This window comes from Anoplolepis gracilipes, chromosome 9 (genome assembly GCF_047496725.1).
Source record: "Anoplolepis gracilipes chromosome 9, ASM4749672v1, whole genome shotgun sequence".
Taxonomy (NCBI): Eukaryota; Metazoa; Arthropoda; class Insecta; order Hymenoptera; family Formicidae; genus Anoplolepis; species Anoplolepis gracilipes.
In genome coordinates this window covers 951841-972294 of record NC_132978.1, presented here as the reverse complement: position 1 = coordinate 972294, position 20454 = coordinate 951841, and the positions used below count along the sequence as shown (strand labels likewise).

The following is a 20454-nucleotide window of genomic DNA, read 5'->3' as shown; positions in this document are numbered from 1 at the left end:
CGTACACACGCACTTGTCACACACATTTCCGGGCTGCCCGTCCCGTTTAACGTTAATCAACTTAATTAATCGGAATCGCACGTTGCTCTCCCCGCGCGCGCTCTTACACCTGCATTAATGCGCGCTTACGCGCGCACTAATGGCAACGATAATATCGTCCCGTCAAAGAGAAAATCTTTTCGTTCTTTATCAAAGGGTTCTCCTCTCCTGTTGTGCGCGGCGTCATGTCGATAGAGCGGAAAGATTTTTATCGGAACTGTCTTTTATAGTTTAATTACTACGCAAGATTCTATACTAAAAGATTCGTTTCTTTATTGTTTTGCGATTAAAAAAAACATACTCATTAGAAAGTAGGATTCATTTGTTATACGTAAAAATTCCAATTAACGCTATTAATGCGAGACTTGAAATTATAAATAAATAAATATATATATAATTTGTGAATATTATAAACAGCATAAAAATTTCATTATGATTTAATACATAATACATAAATGATAAATACATTATCATTTAATTTAATATATATTTACCCATATTCTAAACTCGCATTTAGAAATACATACATTTTGCGAAGAAAAAATGTGTGTTTATCTTTCTATATTAAATATATCAAACGTTATTAGCATTACATCGATAAATAACAAGATTTTTATCCCAAATTTTTAGCCGAGTTATTAATACTAGTTTACGATATTTATTTTCTCTTTGTGGATATTTATATCTTATTTAGCAGAATTCGGTGGCGACTTTAATCAATCAAATCTGGCAAAAAATAAACAAATATAAATATAGAGTACGTTAGAGAGATGCAAAATTAAAAATATACGAAATTTACGCAAAGCCATAAAACTATAAATATTAATTATACTAGATCAGAGAGCTTCGTTCACTACACAGATATAAAAATGTATAAATGATAAATTATAAATACTCTCCGAGTTTCCTAAATTTCAATATTTTTCGCGAAATTTTTTAAAAAAAAGTAATGAAATAAAAAATAGTGCACACTATAAGCATAACTCAAAATAAAAATAGAAACAAACACGCATATATTATATTTGATAAAATGTGAAACATGCATATTTTACATATGTACAAATTCTTTTCACAGAAAAATAGCGTGGATTAATTCCAATATAATACAGTCCGCCTGTGATATATGTGCGGATTATATGCGTGCATATCAGCGTGAAGGTATGCGTACACGCATAACTCACGCCTATCTCTCTGGCCTTCCGAGCATGTCCGTGGCGTACTATCGTGAGCAACCGCGAGCCGAGGAGGGCAAAGTGCTTTTTTAGATTTTGCAGAAAATAAGAACAGAAGTCTCTCTCCTCTATATTATATTACTAGCCAAAATTATTTCAATCTGTATCATTAAATAAAATAATCCGAATAAATTAAAGGAAATGCATTACATAAAAAATATAAATATATTTATATCAATGAACTAAAAATAGAACTTTACAGAATAAAAAAGTGTTATATTGATCACAGAAGATTTGCATCGCTATGTCACTATATCATTTTATTACTACATGTTTTTATTTCGTTCTCCATTAAAAATCGTTAGAATAAACATCGTCACATGTGTAATGTATACTTAAAACCTATTATATATTGCCGCGAATATATTACCAATGCGTTATACCAGTATCTTTTGAATAAATTTACATAAAAGCTGCGAGAAAGAGAAAACGAAAGAGACAGAGATGGGAAAAAAGAACAAGCAAATGCAATCATGCTTGATTTATTGATTTAAGAAATAAATAAAATTAAGACGCGCGAGAAGAATTATCGATGCGAAGGAAGCTCTCGATTTATTAGGCAACAACTCAATCGCTTTCCGCGAGCAATTCTTGATGCCGAAACGACATAAGGGTTATCACTATAGATCAAAGCACTTAAAGGGATTGCCGCGAGTATATCGTACATCAGAAAAAGAGAAAAAGAGAGAGAGAAAGGAAGAAAGAAAATCACTTAGTTTAATGAAAAAATGAAACCAAGTTAAAGGCGTTTTACACAGCTTGCCCTCGACGATCATCCTATCCGAATCGACCAGTATATATCAGATTAATGAACTTTTATGAATCAAGATTTACAAGATGCATCCTTAACGATTACATCGTATAATCATTCGAAATGAATGAAAATAACGAATGTCTATCGTAATAAAAAATTTTATTTGTTCTTTGATTGCTATAAAATATCTTTTTACGCAACCTTAATTTTTTTATGACAAACAGATTGTGTATATTAATTATGTTTTTTTTAATTTAAATCTTTTATCTTTTTGTATTTAATCTTGTTTATCACTTTTGAATCGGTTATCCTTTCTCCTTTCAATCTTCTATTTTGAAAAAATTCACAGTGTTCTTTCTTTCAAACAGGTGAAGATGAAACGTGTAAATTCGACTTAAGACTCGGCACGGCCCTTAAGGGACTCCTCTTGTCACGGCGTAAGCAGGCGTCGATACGAAGGAAAACTTTTATTAAATCGGTCCTCGCGGAGTACGAAAGCCGATAATTACTAGAAGGAGCATCGTGTTCACGGAAGCGAAACACCGTCGAGAGAAAACTTATGTAATCGCGACGCGCACTTTACGAGCAGCGACCAGGCAATCTCGCGGATTTCGATTTGACGGAGAAAGTACGAGGGCGACTAGAAAATCTGTAGTTTTAAATCATGACAAACTATGTGTAAGATTTTGTGAGATTGAGTTACGGCTATTAATCAACTCCAAGAAGGTAAATTGTTTTTATCGAAACTATTAAATATTATGAATAAATAGAAAAGTTTTTATCTTTGCTCTGTTAAAATTGTTAATTTCTCTTGACTATAATTACAGTAGATCAAAGAGGTTTATTAATCTATTTCCTGCCAATTGTAAAAATGTAATATTTGTTTGCGCTAATTCAAAGTCAATTACGTCAAAACGTGCGAAATGTAATAGAATTAATAATTTAATTTGAAAATGCTTCAAATCACACACATATAAAAAATATAAAAAGAAAAAATAACGTATATTATTATAATGTATTTGAATTACACAATGTAATTTGTAATATGTAATTTTATATTTAAAATCTGTTAAGTTCGATTTGTGTATTAATAACTAAAGACACAATAATACCGTTTAGTCCGCCATTGTCACAGGACCATAATACAATCAAGAGGATGCACTTATAACAATGTTTAAATATTATGTCATATAACAAAACACGTATATACGTTTGCTAGATGTTCTTGTGTTTAGCACGAATCAAACTGTGCATCAGTGTTTTAATTAATCTAAACAATTAGCCGCATCGCATGATATCGCGGCATGTCACGCAGCGCAGTGTTATGTCACGTAATATCTATAATAAACTACGCTGCATATCAGTTTCCATTAATTATGGTATTATTATAAGCATTCTAGCAATGCATTCCCAGCAATTTTGAGTACAGTTGAACACATGACACTGTTGTACTAAATCAGAGATATACAACTCAAATATTAATTCGAGCCGCATTTAGTTTACATTAAAATTAACTTGATCGCGCCACACACCCACATACATACATATCGTGTTATTTTATGATAATGTCACACAATAATTGCAAATAGATAGACATACTTTGACTTGCAAACTTCGCTGCTAGATTTAAAAAATAATAAATCAGAATATTACTAATTTTAATTTTTTACAGTATTAATTGAGATATTTCTGCCAAATATGTATGTATATTGCAATATTTCCACGCGTTGCATTATTTTTATCGTTATAATATTTCATTATCTAAATGAGAGAAATAAATATGTACATGAAAATATGCATATGAAAATTGTTATGCGCAAACCAAATGCGTAAATTAATATTAGTGTACTCCTATACAAATATACATTATAGTGAACTGTATACATATATCGTGTGTTTCTACACGAGATGACTAAACACACGAAATCATGCTTCGTGCTTGGAAATTCTCAGATTCTCAATGGACAGGTCGTAAATCAACGGGACATAACGCGAAGGAACGCAGTGCAACCAACAGTGCAACGATGCGTTTCATTATGCCAGCATTAACAGCAGTCGTATACGCTCTCGTGTGGATACATGTATACACTGAATTAATATATTGTGTACGTAGATACATACATATATGTGCACATCATGCAACCATAATACATACTTAATTGCCGTGAGCATGTCCGATAATCTGGAAGATTAGTGTGGTTTGGCGAAGCTTGTTCTCGACTTTACGGCGAGCGCGCATTCATTGATTATGTAAAACAATTAGCGGTTAATATCAATATCTTAAAATCAAATAATTGGTGACACTCTTTTTCTTTCTTTTTCTCCTTCTTGCTCAGTGATGCTAATTTTACAAATCGATCCGTAATTTAAAAACTTGCCAATTTAAAACGTTTAAATCTGTTGCGCTATATCTGGATCATGAAAGAAATAATTATCTTAATTTTTAACTAAATGAATCGAATGGCTATTAAAATACAACACAATTGAATCATTGTTAGAATGCAAAAAGTGTCAATTTTAACTATTTCTGCTGAATATATTTTAGGGATTCTTTCGTATTCTGAAAAAGTTTAGACTGCTTCTTCTATTTTCAAATCACAGAGAAATAAACGCATTAGTCATTTAATTATTACAATTAAATGATTTATATATATATGATAATTAATATTATTACACTTATTTATGAAAAAACATTCTATAAAATTAATCAATATCAATCAAAAAATGGATTCATTTCTCTCCCGACAAATGTTAGTTTATTCAATCCTATATTCAACGAAGAGACAGAGATTATCTACATTATCTACAATAACGTAATATCACGATTTATATTATCTATGTGGGGTTATTTTTACACAGTCGATTTGGCGCGACGTAGCTATATTTTCGATTTTCCTACCGCGTTATGCATTTCGTTCACCATTACACGATAAATAGTCTATAAAATCGTTGATATAAAACGCGTAATAACGTTGTGTCGAACGCATGGTTGGTCGTCGCGCATTAATAGCTGCTGCGTATAGTAGTATTAGCGACTACATTAATCGATAGTGCCGGCAGTCGCAGGTTTAAATTGTACACGTGACCCTCGTGCGCGGTCGTTGTACTTCTCTCTCTCTCTCTCTCTCTCTCTCTCTCTCTCTCTCTCTCTCTCTCTTTCTCTCTCGGGACAGTAGGATATTCCTAGCGTTAAGAATTTCTTATATAGGCATAAACAACTTTACTTTCAGTTAAACATCGAAACATACCGTCGTGAATATAAATAAAAAGAAAAATATTTTTTACAGTACAAAGTATATTGTAATTTTCCAAAAGATTAAAAATTGATTCATGCATTTGTATGTATATGTGTGTGTAAAGAATGACTAATACTAATAGTACTGTTAAGCTTTGTAGTAAGATATTCAAATATTTATCCGATTTCGAAGGTACTAATTGTAAGTATTATTTGAGTAATATCCAAAATATTCAAGTAATATATTCAGATATAATTTCTAGAAATATTCTCAGATATTTGAGTATTTTCAGCTTCCAATTAAATAATAATATGAGAATAACCGCGACAAGAGAGGGATTCTGCGCATAAACTGTGATTTATAAGGAACAGTTTTTCCCTCTCATTGTTAGATTTAGTAAATCAAAATGTACAACACATGTGGATTACAAGCAGCGAAAAAGTAACGAATGGCATTTAAAGTGTGTGTAAGAGCACAAAGTAAACGTTACTGTTGCGAAGTTAATACTGTTAATCGCGGCAGGAATGTTTTAATATTTCTCGGAAATTCTCTCCGCCGGCAATTCGGCTCACGTTTATAAACGGCCGGTCGGCTCGTGAAGAGAAGTCGAGGTGGAATATTACGCGCACAATATCCCAGGCGCGTATCTCATTGCGCGCGTATCAGATTGACGCATCGCGCGTGAATGCCGCCTCTGTGTTAAAAGGAAAAAGGGTCTCCTGCACCAATACGTTACTACATTACGATATACGTGAATCTCAATACTTGTGTTTCGCGCATGTGTATTTTGAAAATTAATTACAATGCAATGATTAATGTAATGATTAATCATGTATTGGATGATATCGAGCCAATATATCCATCGGCACTACTCTTTGTTTTAAATTTGATGAAAACTGATAAACGAATTACTAATTTACTACCCGAAGCATGTATATTTTTGTGTGAATGTATTCAAGAAAAATATTTTACACAAAAATATGAATAATGTGCTAATTATTTATGTAATCATCAAATATATAATAAAAAATTGTTTTCCAATTTTTAGAAATAAAGTATCGACAGGCTAAATATTTTATCTTTTATGAATGCTTTTACATCTAAACTTTGCTCTTTAACAAGATTAGTATTCTAAAACAAATGTCAAAAAGAGAGAAATTTATTGCTTAAAAGATATTGTAATGTTTTAGAGCCGAATAAATTTTCCTAACTAATAATAATAAACTGCTTAAATTTGTAATTTCAAATTAGATTTAAAATGACACTTATTCATTTTATGTTATATGCACATAATTTTATCTCTTATGTACACAATGAGAGTAAGAATGCACTTCTTGATATAAAAGAACACACGCCAGCTTTGCTTCTCTTTCAAGAGTGAAGTTTATATTACTATAGAAGTTTTTATTCAAGGAACATCTTCCATTCTCGATATCCGACGTCATATTTGACGCGGAGATTGCATGCGCGAAGTACCGCTCCCACGCAACCGAACATCGACACGCGTGAGTAACTTACGCGCCGTGTTTCGCTCGCGACACGAGTGCGAGCGCGTGCGAGCGCGTGCGAGCGAGCGAGCGCAAAGCAAGCTCCGCCTTGAATGAATTCTCGTCGTCGCCTCGAGCGAGACTCGTGCGTCGTGTATATGCATATATATATATATGTGTGCGTGTGTGTGCGTGCGTATGCGTATATGTATGTGCATGCGTGCTCAAATGCAAGCGCGTCGTGCGACGGATGAACATTCACGCTGATGGAGGACTGTTAACGCCGAACGCGGCGATTACCCGTTGTTATTGCGTAATCGCGCAAATCACTTTTTATTGGAAGACTTTATACTCGATCATTCTATGTGTTTTCTACATCCGTTCGAGTACTCAAGTGTCAATATCAAAGGTAAAGTGCCGGCGCCAAGGATACTTAAACTTTGCAACCGAGAAAATCAAATAACACGTGAGGTTAATATCGGAGGAAATTATTCGCGTCTCTCGATTAGATATCGCGAATAACCATATATATTTCCTATATCAGATATACAAAAGCAATACGTATCAATACTGCGTTGATATCGATCACCGTATATTTCCACGTTTATTCTTTGTTTCTTATGCTCGTATTCCCACGTCTAGATTCTATTGGTTTCGAATATGCGAAACTCTTGCGATGGCCCTTTCTACATTTGAATATACGAAATACATACGCGTGTTATAGCTTGAGTGTGTATGTGTGTGTGAGTAGTGTGTAGATGCGTGTGCGTGCCTGCGGCAGGCGTGACTATCGTGTTCGCGTTTGCCCGCGAGAGACACATGCGGCCGGTGGTCTTCCGCACACACGTAAACGTATATATACATGTACGTGTATGGATATGGCTACACGTAGACCACACTCTCACGCAATACCAGGACTTCGCGGAGAGAATCGAGTTTGTTGAAATAACCTTTTCACGAGAGCCGCACTCGCGCAACGCAAACTGTTATCCGACAGGAATCCGAAAGCCCGCAATGGTTAACAGCAATTTTTAGGCAATACATGTAAACGGGTTTTCATCTATCACCAACGTTCGCTCGCTCGCTCCCTCGCCCGTTTTCCAGTCGATTCACCGACAAATCAATGTGATTAAATCACACTTGTGATAATTATAGCTCGGAACGTATATGTACACGTATGAATAGATTGTAATTAAAATCATTCACGAAAATTTCTTTACAGGGAAAAAGATAAAAATATATCTATTTTTATGTAAATATATCTAAAATAGTATATAAATAAAAATTACAAAATCAATAAATAATATATCTTTGTAGGTATATATATAGAATATATATATATATATATATATATATTCAAATTTGCACAAATTGAAAATTTTCTTTAATTTGGTAATCTTTACAAATTTATTTTTATAAACATATATTAAAGATGATGATTATATAAATGATGATAATCGCCATTAATCAAATGTTAAATGTATTCCAATATACATATTTTTTAGAACAAAGTTATCATATTAATATACTATTATCATCTTTAAGGTTTATATAAAAATAAATTAAGATTTAGCTATAAACCGTAAAAAAATTTCAGATTTTGTTGTATTAAATACAAAATGTCAATATCTGTTGTCTCTTTCAAGCTTATTTAATAATCAATATGTCAATATATATCCAAATCTAATATTGGAGCATCAAAAGTTGCTTATATAAGCATGTTATATATCTAAAATATGCAAGGCAGAAGACGTTACATTTACATATATGTATAACTAACTACACAGAATGCTGAAAAGCTACATTTAAAAATGAGATTTCAAAATGAGAAGATTACATAAACGACTGCAAATGCACAGTCAGTCAGTTTCTGAAGTATTGGTGTGAAAAATATACAAAAAATCCTTATTGATTATTCCATTTGACCTTTACATATATAAATGGAATTTTAACACAACGTATAAAAAAAATAGTCGGATATACAATATATAAAGTTTAAATTAAGATGATGTAAACAAAAATGGCACTCGATGAATCATTCACCGAGAAACAATCGATTTTAAAATATATAATAAAAACCCCTAGGTTACATTTAATGTGGCTTTTCAGCGATTTTTAAATTGGAAAAAAGAGGAGTCACACACACTTACTATCGTGTATCGACGTGTCGGTAAGAGCAGACGTATACACATCCACACGGACGCGGTGACCGGCGGGGAGCTTCTCTTTCCCCTCCGCAAGGGCTTCGCCCAGTATGTTTCCCTGGTGTATATGTATATATATATATATATATAATCCTTCCGATACACGGGTATTTCCTCTCGTCGCTTATAATCCAACCGTCCGTCGCCGTTGCTGCCGCTGGCTGCGAGCTTCACCTCGCGACCCTGTTCTCACGCACGTACACACATACACACTGCCGCCGCAAAGGAACTCGTCCTGGACTCGTTGTTCTCGTACCGCGACGGATACACCCCGATCGAACGCGACCGCAAGGTAATAACAACGCGCAGCCCCCGTCGTTATTTACACCATGAATCCAATCTTTTTTTCTGCCGTTTGTTCGTCGCGAGACAATCTTCTATCCTCTCCTCTCTCTCCTGTGGCGCCACTCTTCGTCAATCTTCTCTCTCGCTCGCACGGTGCTCCCTCCTCTCTTTTGCCCGTGTGTGTGTGTGTGTGTGTGTATATCGCGCACACCACTTCGCCGCCGCCTTCTCTGCCGTTACGCCCGGCAAATACGTATACACGCGCACGTAACGGACGCACACAAGCACTCGCGAACACTATACGAATCGAAATGAAAACGAAGAATCGGCGCGCGTGCGGCGACGATGTTTTTCCACGGCTCTTCCGAGTACGCCCTGAAGCCTGAAGTTCACCCGTCCGGCCGATTCGCGAATGTCGCGCCACACATAAACAAACACGTATTACACAAACATGCCTGTGCCGTGTCTCTAGAATCCGGCGAGCGCACCTACGAACAACACTTTGTATCTCGTTCCCTCTCTCTCTCTCTCTCTCTCTCTCTCTCTCTCTCGCCTTCTATCTCCGTCTCTACGGCGCGCTTTCTACGTGTTGCGTTCGCTCTCTCGATCCCACGGACGGGTCGCCCGGGCTGCGTTATCCCTCTCTCTCTCTCTCTTTCTCTCTCTTTATATCCTTCTCTCCGTTGCTCTTCTAGAACCGACACCGCTACCTACAATCCGCCACCTCCTCGCTTCTTCCGGCACCTCGGAACACTCACACGCGAAAAAACGCGATGCCGAAGTGTACGCGGAACACGGGCTGCCAAACAGCTAAACCAAAGTCGCGCGAATGGAGCTACTCCTTCCTGCTCGTCGTCGTGGTCGTCGTCATTAACGCCGTCGTCGCGAGGAAGAAGCACGCACACGCACACTCTTTCTCTCACACACACACATGTATGCACTTTCCTCCGTTTCGTCGTTCGCTCGTTCGGTCGGTCGGTCGGTCGGTCGTTCTCCTCTCACGCGAGAGCGGGACACACCCGGGTGATTTTCGTCTACGGTGCCGTCCGCGCGATGGAGCGGACGCCGCGTCGAGTCGAGTCGAGTCGAGTCGCCCGGTGTCGGACTGTTGCGTCGCGATGCCTCTCTCGTCTCGAATCGCGCGCGGAGGCCGCGGATTTCGCGAGACACGCGCGAGACGGATGAAAAAACGACGCACAGAGAGACAAACGCGTCTCCCTTCTTGTGTCACAAAGCACTCACGACGAACCGCAACACATGGCTACGACGAGGCCTCCGCCGAGATCGGAACTGACTCGGCCATGCTCGGTCGCGTCCGCCGCTTGCGTCAGGGCCGTCGACATGTGGTCGCAGCGCCACGTGACTCGATTGCTTCGCGTTGCGTTGAGCAGAAGTGCATTCTCGCGATGGATTGATTTTCTTTACTTTTCTCGTCACACGCAATGCTCATATTGTTTTCATCACGCAATGGAAATATATTCTTAATAAAATGCTCCTTTTATATTCCTAATATTATTTCTATTATTAGTTCAGGCTACCTATACATATATATATATATATATATATATTGTAATAAATTACTTATATATTTATCTTGTTGATGTTAAAATTAAAAAGACAGAATTTTTATTTCACACGATAATAATTCTTTAAAAAAACTATTATTTCATCGTGATTACAGCAACACGTTTAATCATAGATATATTATAAAAATTATTTTTTATAGATATTATAAATTTTTTTATAATATTAATTTAGATTATCTAAAATAGTTAATATTTATAAATTTAATTAATATTTTGTAAATTAATTAATATTTGTAAGCCAATTTAGATAGCAACAATTTATAATAATTTGCTGAAATTATATCATTTTAATTACAATACTAAATTTATGAGAAATATATCATATATTTTTGGTTCGCGAATTAAAAATATATATTTCTCACAAATTTATAGCAGTTAAAATGATATCATTAATAGAGAATGTAATACAATAAGATTTTCTCTGTCATTAATCGAATTTTTGTAAAAGTTACATCTTATTGTATTATTTTTATAGTTTATATCTTATTGTATTATATCGCAAATCATAAATATATGATACATGTCTCACAAATTTAGTATTGTAATTAAAATGATATAATTTCGGCAAATTTTTATAAAATATTTTAAATTGCTATCTAAATTAGTTTAAAAAATATTTAATTTAGGTAAGATATCTAAATTAATATTAAAAAATTTATTATTATAAAAAAAAATTTGTAATTTCTATAAAAAAAATTTATTGCATGTCTATAACTAAATGTATTGTTATGTACTCACGATAAAATAATAGTTTTTAAAGAATTATTGTCGTGTAAAATAAGAAATCCTTTTTGAATCTAACATTAGTGAGATAGAGATAAGCGATTTATTACATTAAACGAATATCATCAAATGTCAGTGATGAATAATGTGTTGTAACTTGGATATAAATCAATTGTTGAATATATGCAAACGATAATAGAAGCATAGTATAGCCATTAGTCAAGTCTGTATTGGAAAATCCATTTTATCAGTATACAATAATCAATTTTTATTACGTAATTATTATTCAGTAATATAAACATGTTTCTTTATTATTGAATGTAATTTTACTATTATTGATATTGATAATTCTTATCACAAGCGCGCAAACACACACACACACACACACACACACACACACACACACACACCCACACATATTTAAGTAAATAAAAATAGAGAAACACATTAATAAATCTCGTCATACAAAATACATACTCTGTTTTATCGTTAGATAAGACAAAGTGTAGTATATATTGGCATAAATAATTCAGGTAAAAAAGTCTCTTCGTAAATCGAAATGCGGAAAGAGACAGATGTGCAAAAGAAAAGAAATTCGGTCGAACGGAAAACCGGGGAGCTCGGGTGTCAATTTCCGGCGTTGGCCGACAGCTAGGGAAAGGACTAGGGTTCCGCACAGGCGTCCTCCGTCCTCTCGTCGTCTTTCTTCGAAGGCTACACGACCAGATCTGGCCTAGAGGAGAAAAGAAGCCGAGAGAGCTTAAAAGAGCACGACGAAGCACGAAGAGAAGAAGCCGTGGAGCCGTGCAGAAGAAGCACTCCTTCACCGCGAAGCAGACTCTTCACGGCGAGACAAAGGCAAGGTTCTCTCGCTCGCTCCCTCTTTCCCTCTTCAGTTCTGCCCTCATTCTAGCCGCTTCTCTTTCTCCCTTTAATTTCGTCCGTCTCGCTCCGATCTACTTGCTCTTCGGTATAGACTATCTTTTTTCTGCTCCCCCTTTATCTTTCTCTCTCATTTCTCTTTCGTTCCAACCTTCTCGATTCGCTGTCTTTCTCGAAACCTCCTATCCTTATCTGTCAAACCCTCGCATTCTATCTTTCAACTTTTTTCGATCTCTCTTCTTTTCTTTATGGAACCCTATCAGCGTCCTTATCGTTTCAGTACAAACCCATCCGCTCGATCTTTCACTCTCAACATCGGCGGAGAGAAAGAGAGAGACTCGTCGGTGACAAACAACGTCGGACCCGAGAGAGTGAACAAGGGGACGGCAATTAGGAGAGATTCGTTTTAACTTTTCCCTCTCGTCCTCGTCGTCGTCAACGACGGACACCGAACGCGCGATGATCACTATGTAACCGGAAGCGGCGATCGAAGACTCGTTACGTCCTCTCACCCTTTTTCCTTCTCCATGCCCTTCTGCATCAGAGAGAACCTAACCGTATAACCACCGATGACATCAGTTTCCGCGATTGGACTTGATAACGATATCGTAGTATATTACGATCCACTTTGCTAAATTTTTCGATCAACTATTAATTCTAAGAATTTGAAAAACTTTTAATATTGTATTTACACTCTTTCTCTTTCTCTTTCTCTCTCACTAGTGATATAATATCTTCATTTTTATATTTAATGTCATTTTTTTCAAACTATAAATATATTGTTTGTAAAGAATAATAATTGTAAAATTATAAAATAATATAAATTTTGTGTGGAAAAAAAATTTCAATATAATTATTATTTAAAAATAATTTATACAAATTATAGAAATTTTAAATCATTCTTTTTAACAATAATAACAAAATTAAAATTCAAAGTAAAAAATGGCAATAAAAAGTTATGAGTTAACAGTTACAAGATTTTTTACTTTATGAAGCTATTAAGATTAGCTAGAAAAACTAGTATAATATTAATTTCCATTTTCTCATTAATTAAATTTATCGCTGAGTAATGTCGTTAATAATGTGTCGACGATTAAAAAAGATGTTATACTTAGATATGGTGTTAATTACGAAAATATCAACAGGAATGCTATCCGGTATTGTCGAATGAAATCAGATCGGTCTTACGTGCTAATTTCAACGTTATTTTATCTTTTCCGATTAGATAGCCTTCTTGGTAGTAACTGCTGCGTTGTATATAATTTGAGCGCGTCCTGTTCATCTTGAAACTTGTTTTGCTACAAATTCCTCTTTACGAGAGACGAAGGAATCCGGCTTCATACATATATATATATATATATATATATATATTTGATCCCACAAATATACACATTAAAGTCTGACAGATCTCAGCAATTTCTCAGTTTATATCAGAATCGTCACAGAATATCGCTCGTCGTATTTCTGGTAATATCTTCAACATATATACTCCATATGTTTGTAATTTTTTAAAAATATGATGAGCGATGTTTTACATTTTCGCACGTTATTAATGGAAAGTACAACAGTAAAAATTGCTGAAAAATATAATACATAATAAATTATAACGATGCAAAATATAAGTTTAATTCGTTAGTTTTAATAGTTTTGCGCTATGCTTTTAAAAGTCTACTTTAATTTTGATATAGTTATGAAACAGGAAATGTATTCGGAGAGATGTCTACAAAAATCTATACAACGAAAATACATCGGATTGATATCATTATGTTAATAACTCGTTTACATAAAACCGTATAAACTCTTTGTGGTTATACAAATAGCAGATTCTAAAGCAGTCCATTTCGATTTCGTTAAGTAAATGAGGGAGGAGCGCACATAACACAATTTAATACACGATGCAGGAAATAAATTGAGAGGCTAGTAGAGCGCGTGGCTTATAGCGGGGGGCAGGTCCTCGTGTTAGTTTTGACGTGAGACTGTTAGAAAGAGGCACGGATTTCTAAAGCTATTATTAATGGATAAGAGGGAGGAGTGTCAGAGAGATGCCTCTACGCGCGCGTTTACCCTTAACACGAGCCTCCTCCTCGTGCAGTTCATTTCGGAGGCTGTGAGCCGTCAAGGAGGAAAAAAGAACAAACCGGCGAAGTATGTGCGCGACGAAGAGCGGAACAAAGAGAGTGTCGGCAGATATGGCAGGGGCGAATGTACGAGGAACGTTACGAGGGTGCGCATCGTGACAATATAGGGAGAAAAAAAAAGAAGCTCGCTGTCAACTGATGTTGTTAAGCATCTATAGATATTTGATCTAGATTTAGATGCAATGGCTCTTCAAAGACACAGAGAAAGTTTCTCAATTTTTCTTGAAAGGCAAATTTGAAACTTTTCATCATCAAATAATTTTTTCGCACGAATAAAATACTGAATGAAATTTTTTGTATATCTGTTTAGAAAGTGAAATTTATTTACATTTTATTCTTGGATTTTTTATTTATGTATTTTGGAAGGAACTTTACGTAATTTACGTCACTAAATTTGAATAGAATTTAAAATCAGATATCCTGCAATCAATTAAAAATCTGTCGACTCATCGACTCATTCTCGCATGATGGGATTAACGAGAGAATACGGTCAAACACATGGAAACTTAATTTATGTAGATCATTCAAAAGAGAGGAAGAAAAGAACGAATGTGAAAGGACAAATGCGGGTAGAAGGATTCACGTGGCTTGTACGTGGGGTCAAGTCAAATAGAATGCTTAATGGTTGCGTACACAATGAAACACTCGGCCCATGCGAATCAGTGTCGCCGCGGGATTTCGCACCACCCCGAGTACGATGTAACCACGTTTTCGTGGGGTCGAGAGAAAGAAAAAAGATAGGGTAGCAGCCCTCTTCTCCGTATCAGCCCCAACAGCGATGCCATTGCCAACCTTATGAAAGCGCGCGCGCTCTCTCATTTAATAAGCGCGCACGTATCGGCCAATAAGGCGAGCCGCCGCGGGGTCAGATCGATGGAGTAATCACTGAAAGTGGCAGTGTTTTCCTGCGGGAGATGGCTGCCCGTGGTCGGGGTATGATCATTTCGGCAAATAAGCGTGAAATTCTCCATTTGCTTCCGTACCCAAGCTGGACAGAAACTCCATAACTTCGCTTTTGTGCGAGCGCAATCGTCCTGCATCCGAGAATGCAGGTGTACACGTAGTTGTTCGACGCGACGCTTTAATGGCTTTTGTGGTTGATGCATCTGTCATACAAAGAGCTCTATCGAAAACAATCAGTATCTATCTCTGATTGTTACGAAAATAATAATAAATACTGAGATAAAATGTTAAAGGTATTGATAATATTTTTAAGTGAATACTTTTAAAACATCGAAGGCCATGATAAAATTTGATTATCGTGAAATCGTTTGAATTCTTTGAATTCTTACATATCTGTAAGAACATAACAAAACTGTCTGAACAATTCGACGAATTTTTAACTTATGGAATTTACTAGGAAATGCCTGATTTTAAATTCAAGCTAATGTATAAAGTTCTTTTAAAGAAAAATATGACATAAAATAAAAATAAAGAAACAAAATAGAAATTAATTTTATTATCTAAATGTGTAGGAAATTTAAAAATATATCAAAAAGGCTATCAAAATTCTGGCGATATTTTATTCATGGTAATATGTATAAAAGTAATAATTGAGGAACTTTCGTTAATTAATATTGTATGTACCTTTTCTCCTCTCCCAAAGAACTACACGATATTCGATTGTTACATATAAAAATCTATAACTCAGATATACGAATATAACAAAGAAAAAGTGTGATTCACTGATGACCATTACGGATGATCATTACAAGATGAAACAAATCTCCATAATACCTATTATGTTATGTTAAGAACATAAGAGATAATTACATTAATAATTATCGATAATTAAATCGCACGTGTACGCAACACGTCGCAAATCTCAAGTCAGTTCAAATTAAAAGTGTAACTTTTTTTTTTTTTTCAAAATTCACTCTTGATATCGGAACGCCACGTACGAGAGAATGAACCATTCCATTAACTTGCTCGGCTCGTACATGTGCAGATATTCTCGGCGAGATGCGAAATGTATGCGGATCATGCTATCTCCTTTCTTTTAATGGTGCACTGATACTTTGGTTTGTTGGAGTCGTGCGTTACGTTTTCTTCCCGATCGCGCTATCTTTGTTCCACCGAGATCGTTCCTCTAAACGCATCCATGTGTGCTCTACGGCGAAAATCGGGCTTCGTGGCGGACCTCAGATCGGATGCAGTGAATAAGAGCGGCGGGGAAAATGTATGAGGGTGTGCGAGTAAGAGAAGAGTAGCGTATTAGACGAGGCGGACAGAGTCGGCGATGGTGGTTTCGCGCGCGATGGACGAAAATATATTTCTCTCCTGTAGAGCTTTGAAAAGACTGAGATGGAGAAGGAGAGAAAGGTAAAAGAAGCGAGAAGTAGTAGAGAAAATGCAAGTTGAAGAAGGACAAACCGTGAACATATATACACCGTCCCGTCTCGAAAGGAGAGAATCCGAGAGAGAATTGGTTGAACGCAGACGGAGAAAATATACTAACACGTATATAGCACAAGAACGATGTACATAGGGTGTCTTGATACACAATATTAATTTCAAATACATTTCAGATATCGAATATATATATTCTTTTATTCGTTTATTATTAATTTTTTCTTTATTAAAATATCGTGATACAAAAGAAATTATAAAAGATATAAAAGACTTTTAATAAACTTAATTTTAAATTATACAGTTCAAATAACAAAAGTTCGTATTCACTTAAATTCAAGCAAATGTAAAATTTTTATTTACGATTTTATTACTGTTCAATAAGAAATATTAGAAAATTGTAACAAATAATACAAATGTTGACACTGAAAATTGATTTATACAAATGTATTATTAAAACAAAAGTTGAATTTTTTTAGCCACCCTATAGACGTAAAGAAGAAGGACTTTGGGACAATAGAAAGAGATGGAGAATGGTCTGTGTTGGTCGGAATGGAAAAAGAGGGAGCTCGAATGAAAAAGAGAGAGCGCGAGTTGAGTCGAGCCGAGTTGCATGGAAAAAGAAGGAGAATTCAAGGGACAGGCTAACTGTTGTGGAAAGCGAAAGACGGAGATGGTAGATCGTTGGAGCAACGACAGTGTATATTTACTTCCACTTTGCTGTAGGAAAAAGAGAGACAGAGAAGAGAGGAAGAAGCGTACGAGAAGAAGCGAAGCGAGAAAGACGATCCCGGTGCACATCTACTACTGGTGCATAATCGGTGGAAAGGAGAGACGACGAGCAAGAAGAGAGATGACGCGACAAAGGGTAGAAGGAAGACTGGAACGTCTACCGGCGTAGTATGAAGCAAAAAGGACAAGGCGAGTGAAAAATGGAGGGTGTATCTACTTGTGCGAGCAAGGAAGACAGAAGGAGAGCGAATGTAACTCTCTCGTTCAGCTGACAAAAAAAACTCTGACGATTCCCGATTTTGATGAACTTAGGGTATTTTATAAAGTAGCTTGAGAAATAAGAAAAACGTGCTTTTTTATATATGTATACGTACTGTAAGTTCAAAGAATGAAAGGTCTCCTGCAAAGCTAACATTTACATATTCCAAAGACATATCGCTGAAAGCATCGGATTATATGAAAGTTCTCACAGTTGCACAGCGTTAAAAGCACTTTGTAGTTGCTCATTTTCTTGTAAGTAATATCGAAGATAAACTAATGATATCACATGTTCATTTTCAAAAGTAACATATGCCCACATCAACTTACCTAAGTATCGCTAATGTTCTTATCTATACGAGAGAAAAAAAAATGAAATTAAGCTAGATTAATGAAAGTCTTTGCTGCACGTTCAAACGAAGAAGAAGACGAAGACTAAGTCGATATATTTGGTAGCGACAGCTTCGCGGAGTGCAGCTTCTCGTAATTCGCGTTTTATCGGAGAGCTATCGTTTAAATCCCCTCACGCACATGCGATAGATTCACAAACATACGCGAGAGCGCGATTAACTCGCACTACGTACGCACTATGTACGTCATTTATAATTTATATTCACGCATCGATACTGCTTATTCGATATACACGAGCTCGTTCACGCAGTCTCTCGCAGCTAACGCGTGTATACTATGGCTGATATAACGCGGTGTCCGACACTTTTTATCTGATGAAGACTTAAGTCCGGCGTAATGCAGTCGTCGCGAATAAATCATTTTAATAGGCCGGCTCCACCGGCCGTTAGATAATGCTCGTTAAGTCGTTAGATATCTAGGCTTTCGTATGTAGGGATTACCCGCCGTACATACGGCTACGCTTCATCGGTGATCAGCTATATTATTACTATGCCAGATGCCTTCTCTCGATGTATTCTCTCGTTGTTGGATAATTATGCTAACACAGTATCTAAATCTCTTCACACGGAAAATATTATACACACGCGCACATACATACATATATGTATATGTACATGTATAATTTTACATCGAGTTTTGATCGAAATCCTATTGATTTACATGCTAATCTAAAATGAACCTCTTATTACAATGTATTTATTATGATAATATTTCGAACAACATTAATATTATTGATTAGTTGGAAGAAATCTTTTGCATGTAATGATAAAATATAATCTGTCATCACGACACACACATGATTACAATTCAAGTTATAAATTATGTCCTTATTTTAAATTATATTTATCAGTATAACACTTCTCTTGATCTCCATAGCAACAGGGTAAAAGCTGACATTTTTGATCGATAATTTAAAAATAAAATATCAATGTACTAGTTTTTTATAACAGATCTACACAGATCAATCGTCTCCTGATCAATATTAAACAAATACATTCATGAAACATTCATGTTCTCATAACTGATTATTTTCTTTCGAAGGTTCTTTCGAATGCATCAATATCTTCAACAATGTGTTATCGATGCCGTTCGTTCGAGCGTGTCGTAATTTAATCGCGCGTCCGATTCTTTTTGATACGATCCGATATACAGACGTCATAATCCGCATCCGCGCTCGTTCTCGCGAGAGAGATTGTTCATCGATATAAATTGAAAACACGCCGGTATCCGCGGTAACGTGCAATTAACGGGCGATATATCACATTGCGAGGAAAGTCCTGGCTATTTATTTTATCCAGTCGCCGTGGTCGTCGTCGTTGTCGTCTAGTATATAGGCAAGTCGGCGTAATATATTGTTCGCCGGTATACGCCACTATATTTAGGTGCACCGTATGCTAACGCCAGCCACTGGAACGCTACCCCCTGCTGCTATAACCCGTAAGATTGCTGCTTTCGCTGGACTACCATAATGCGCCGTCAGGACTAAAATTACGTAAAACAACCAAGTTTCAGCAGAAGCAGCACATGTCTGTTTTCCTAATCTGACTGTGAGTATGCGCCAGGTGAAGTAGTAGAAAATGAAATTGTAGGTTATTCAATCAAATTTACTTTTTTGTTCAATTGTGGCTTTTTCTTCAATTGTAATGTGTAAACATGTGGTTTTAAAATTATAGAGTACTGTTCTACAAAGAGATATTAAATTACGGTTTCAATATTGTTTAGTTTAATAATAAATAATTTATTAGAAATAGAGAGGCCTAGAAAAATAATTATTTACATTTTTGAAGTTTCTTTTTATACTTGTCATATAAAATTTCCAAAAACTAGGAAAATTTTTTTAAATATTTACATATTTAAATACTTACCTATATGCATACATACAGGAATAAAAAATAAAAATTTAGATTTCATTTGATACATGACTTGATGGCGAAAAAGATTATGTTTAAAATCTAGAGAAAGTATAATTGGATCCAAGATTAAAAGAGTTTAGAGAATAGGTCAATGTGTGGAAACGAGTCAATGAGGCAGCCTTTAATTTAAAATCCGATTTACCATCTAATATCATTTCAGCGTTACTGTACTATTATAACGTTACTCGCTGCACTGCTGGCCATTAATTCGCTTTTAATACACTA

General features: G+C 35.6%; 1 protein-coding gene across 3 annotated transcripts in view; it reads right to left on the bottom strand.

Annotated features, from left to right (window-relative positions):
* LOC140669344 (uncharacterized) overlaps nt 1–20454 on the bottom strand; it is a 195208-nt gene that overhangs the window by 140779 nt on the left and 33975 nt on the right. For 2 of the 3 annotated variants that reach the window (XM_072899103.1, XM_072899096.1), the window contains exon 1: nt 8899–10506. The exons of the other annotated variant lie outside the window; for it this stretch is intronic. The gene's annotated coding sequence lies outside the window, so the exon portion shown is untranslated. Of the gene's footprint in view, nt 1–8898; nt 10507–20454 lie in introns of those variants that run through there. 3 annotated transcript variants of the gene reach the window in all.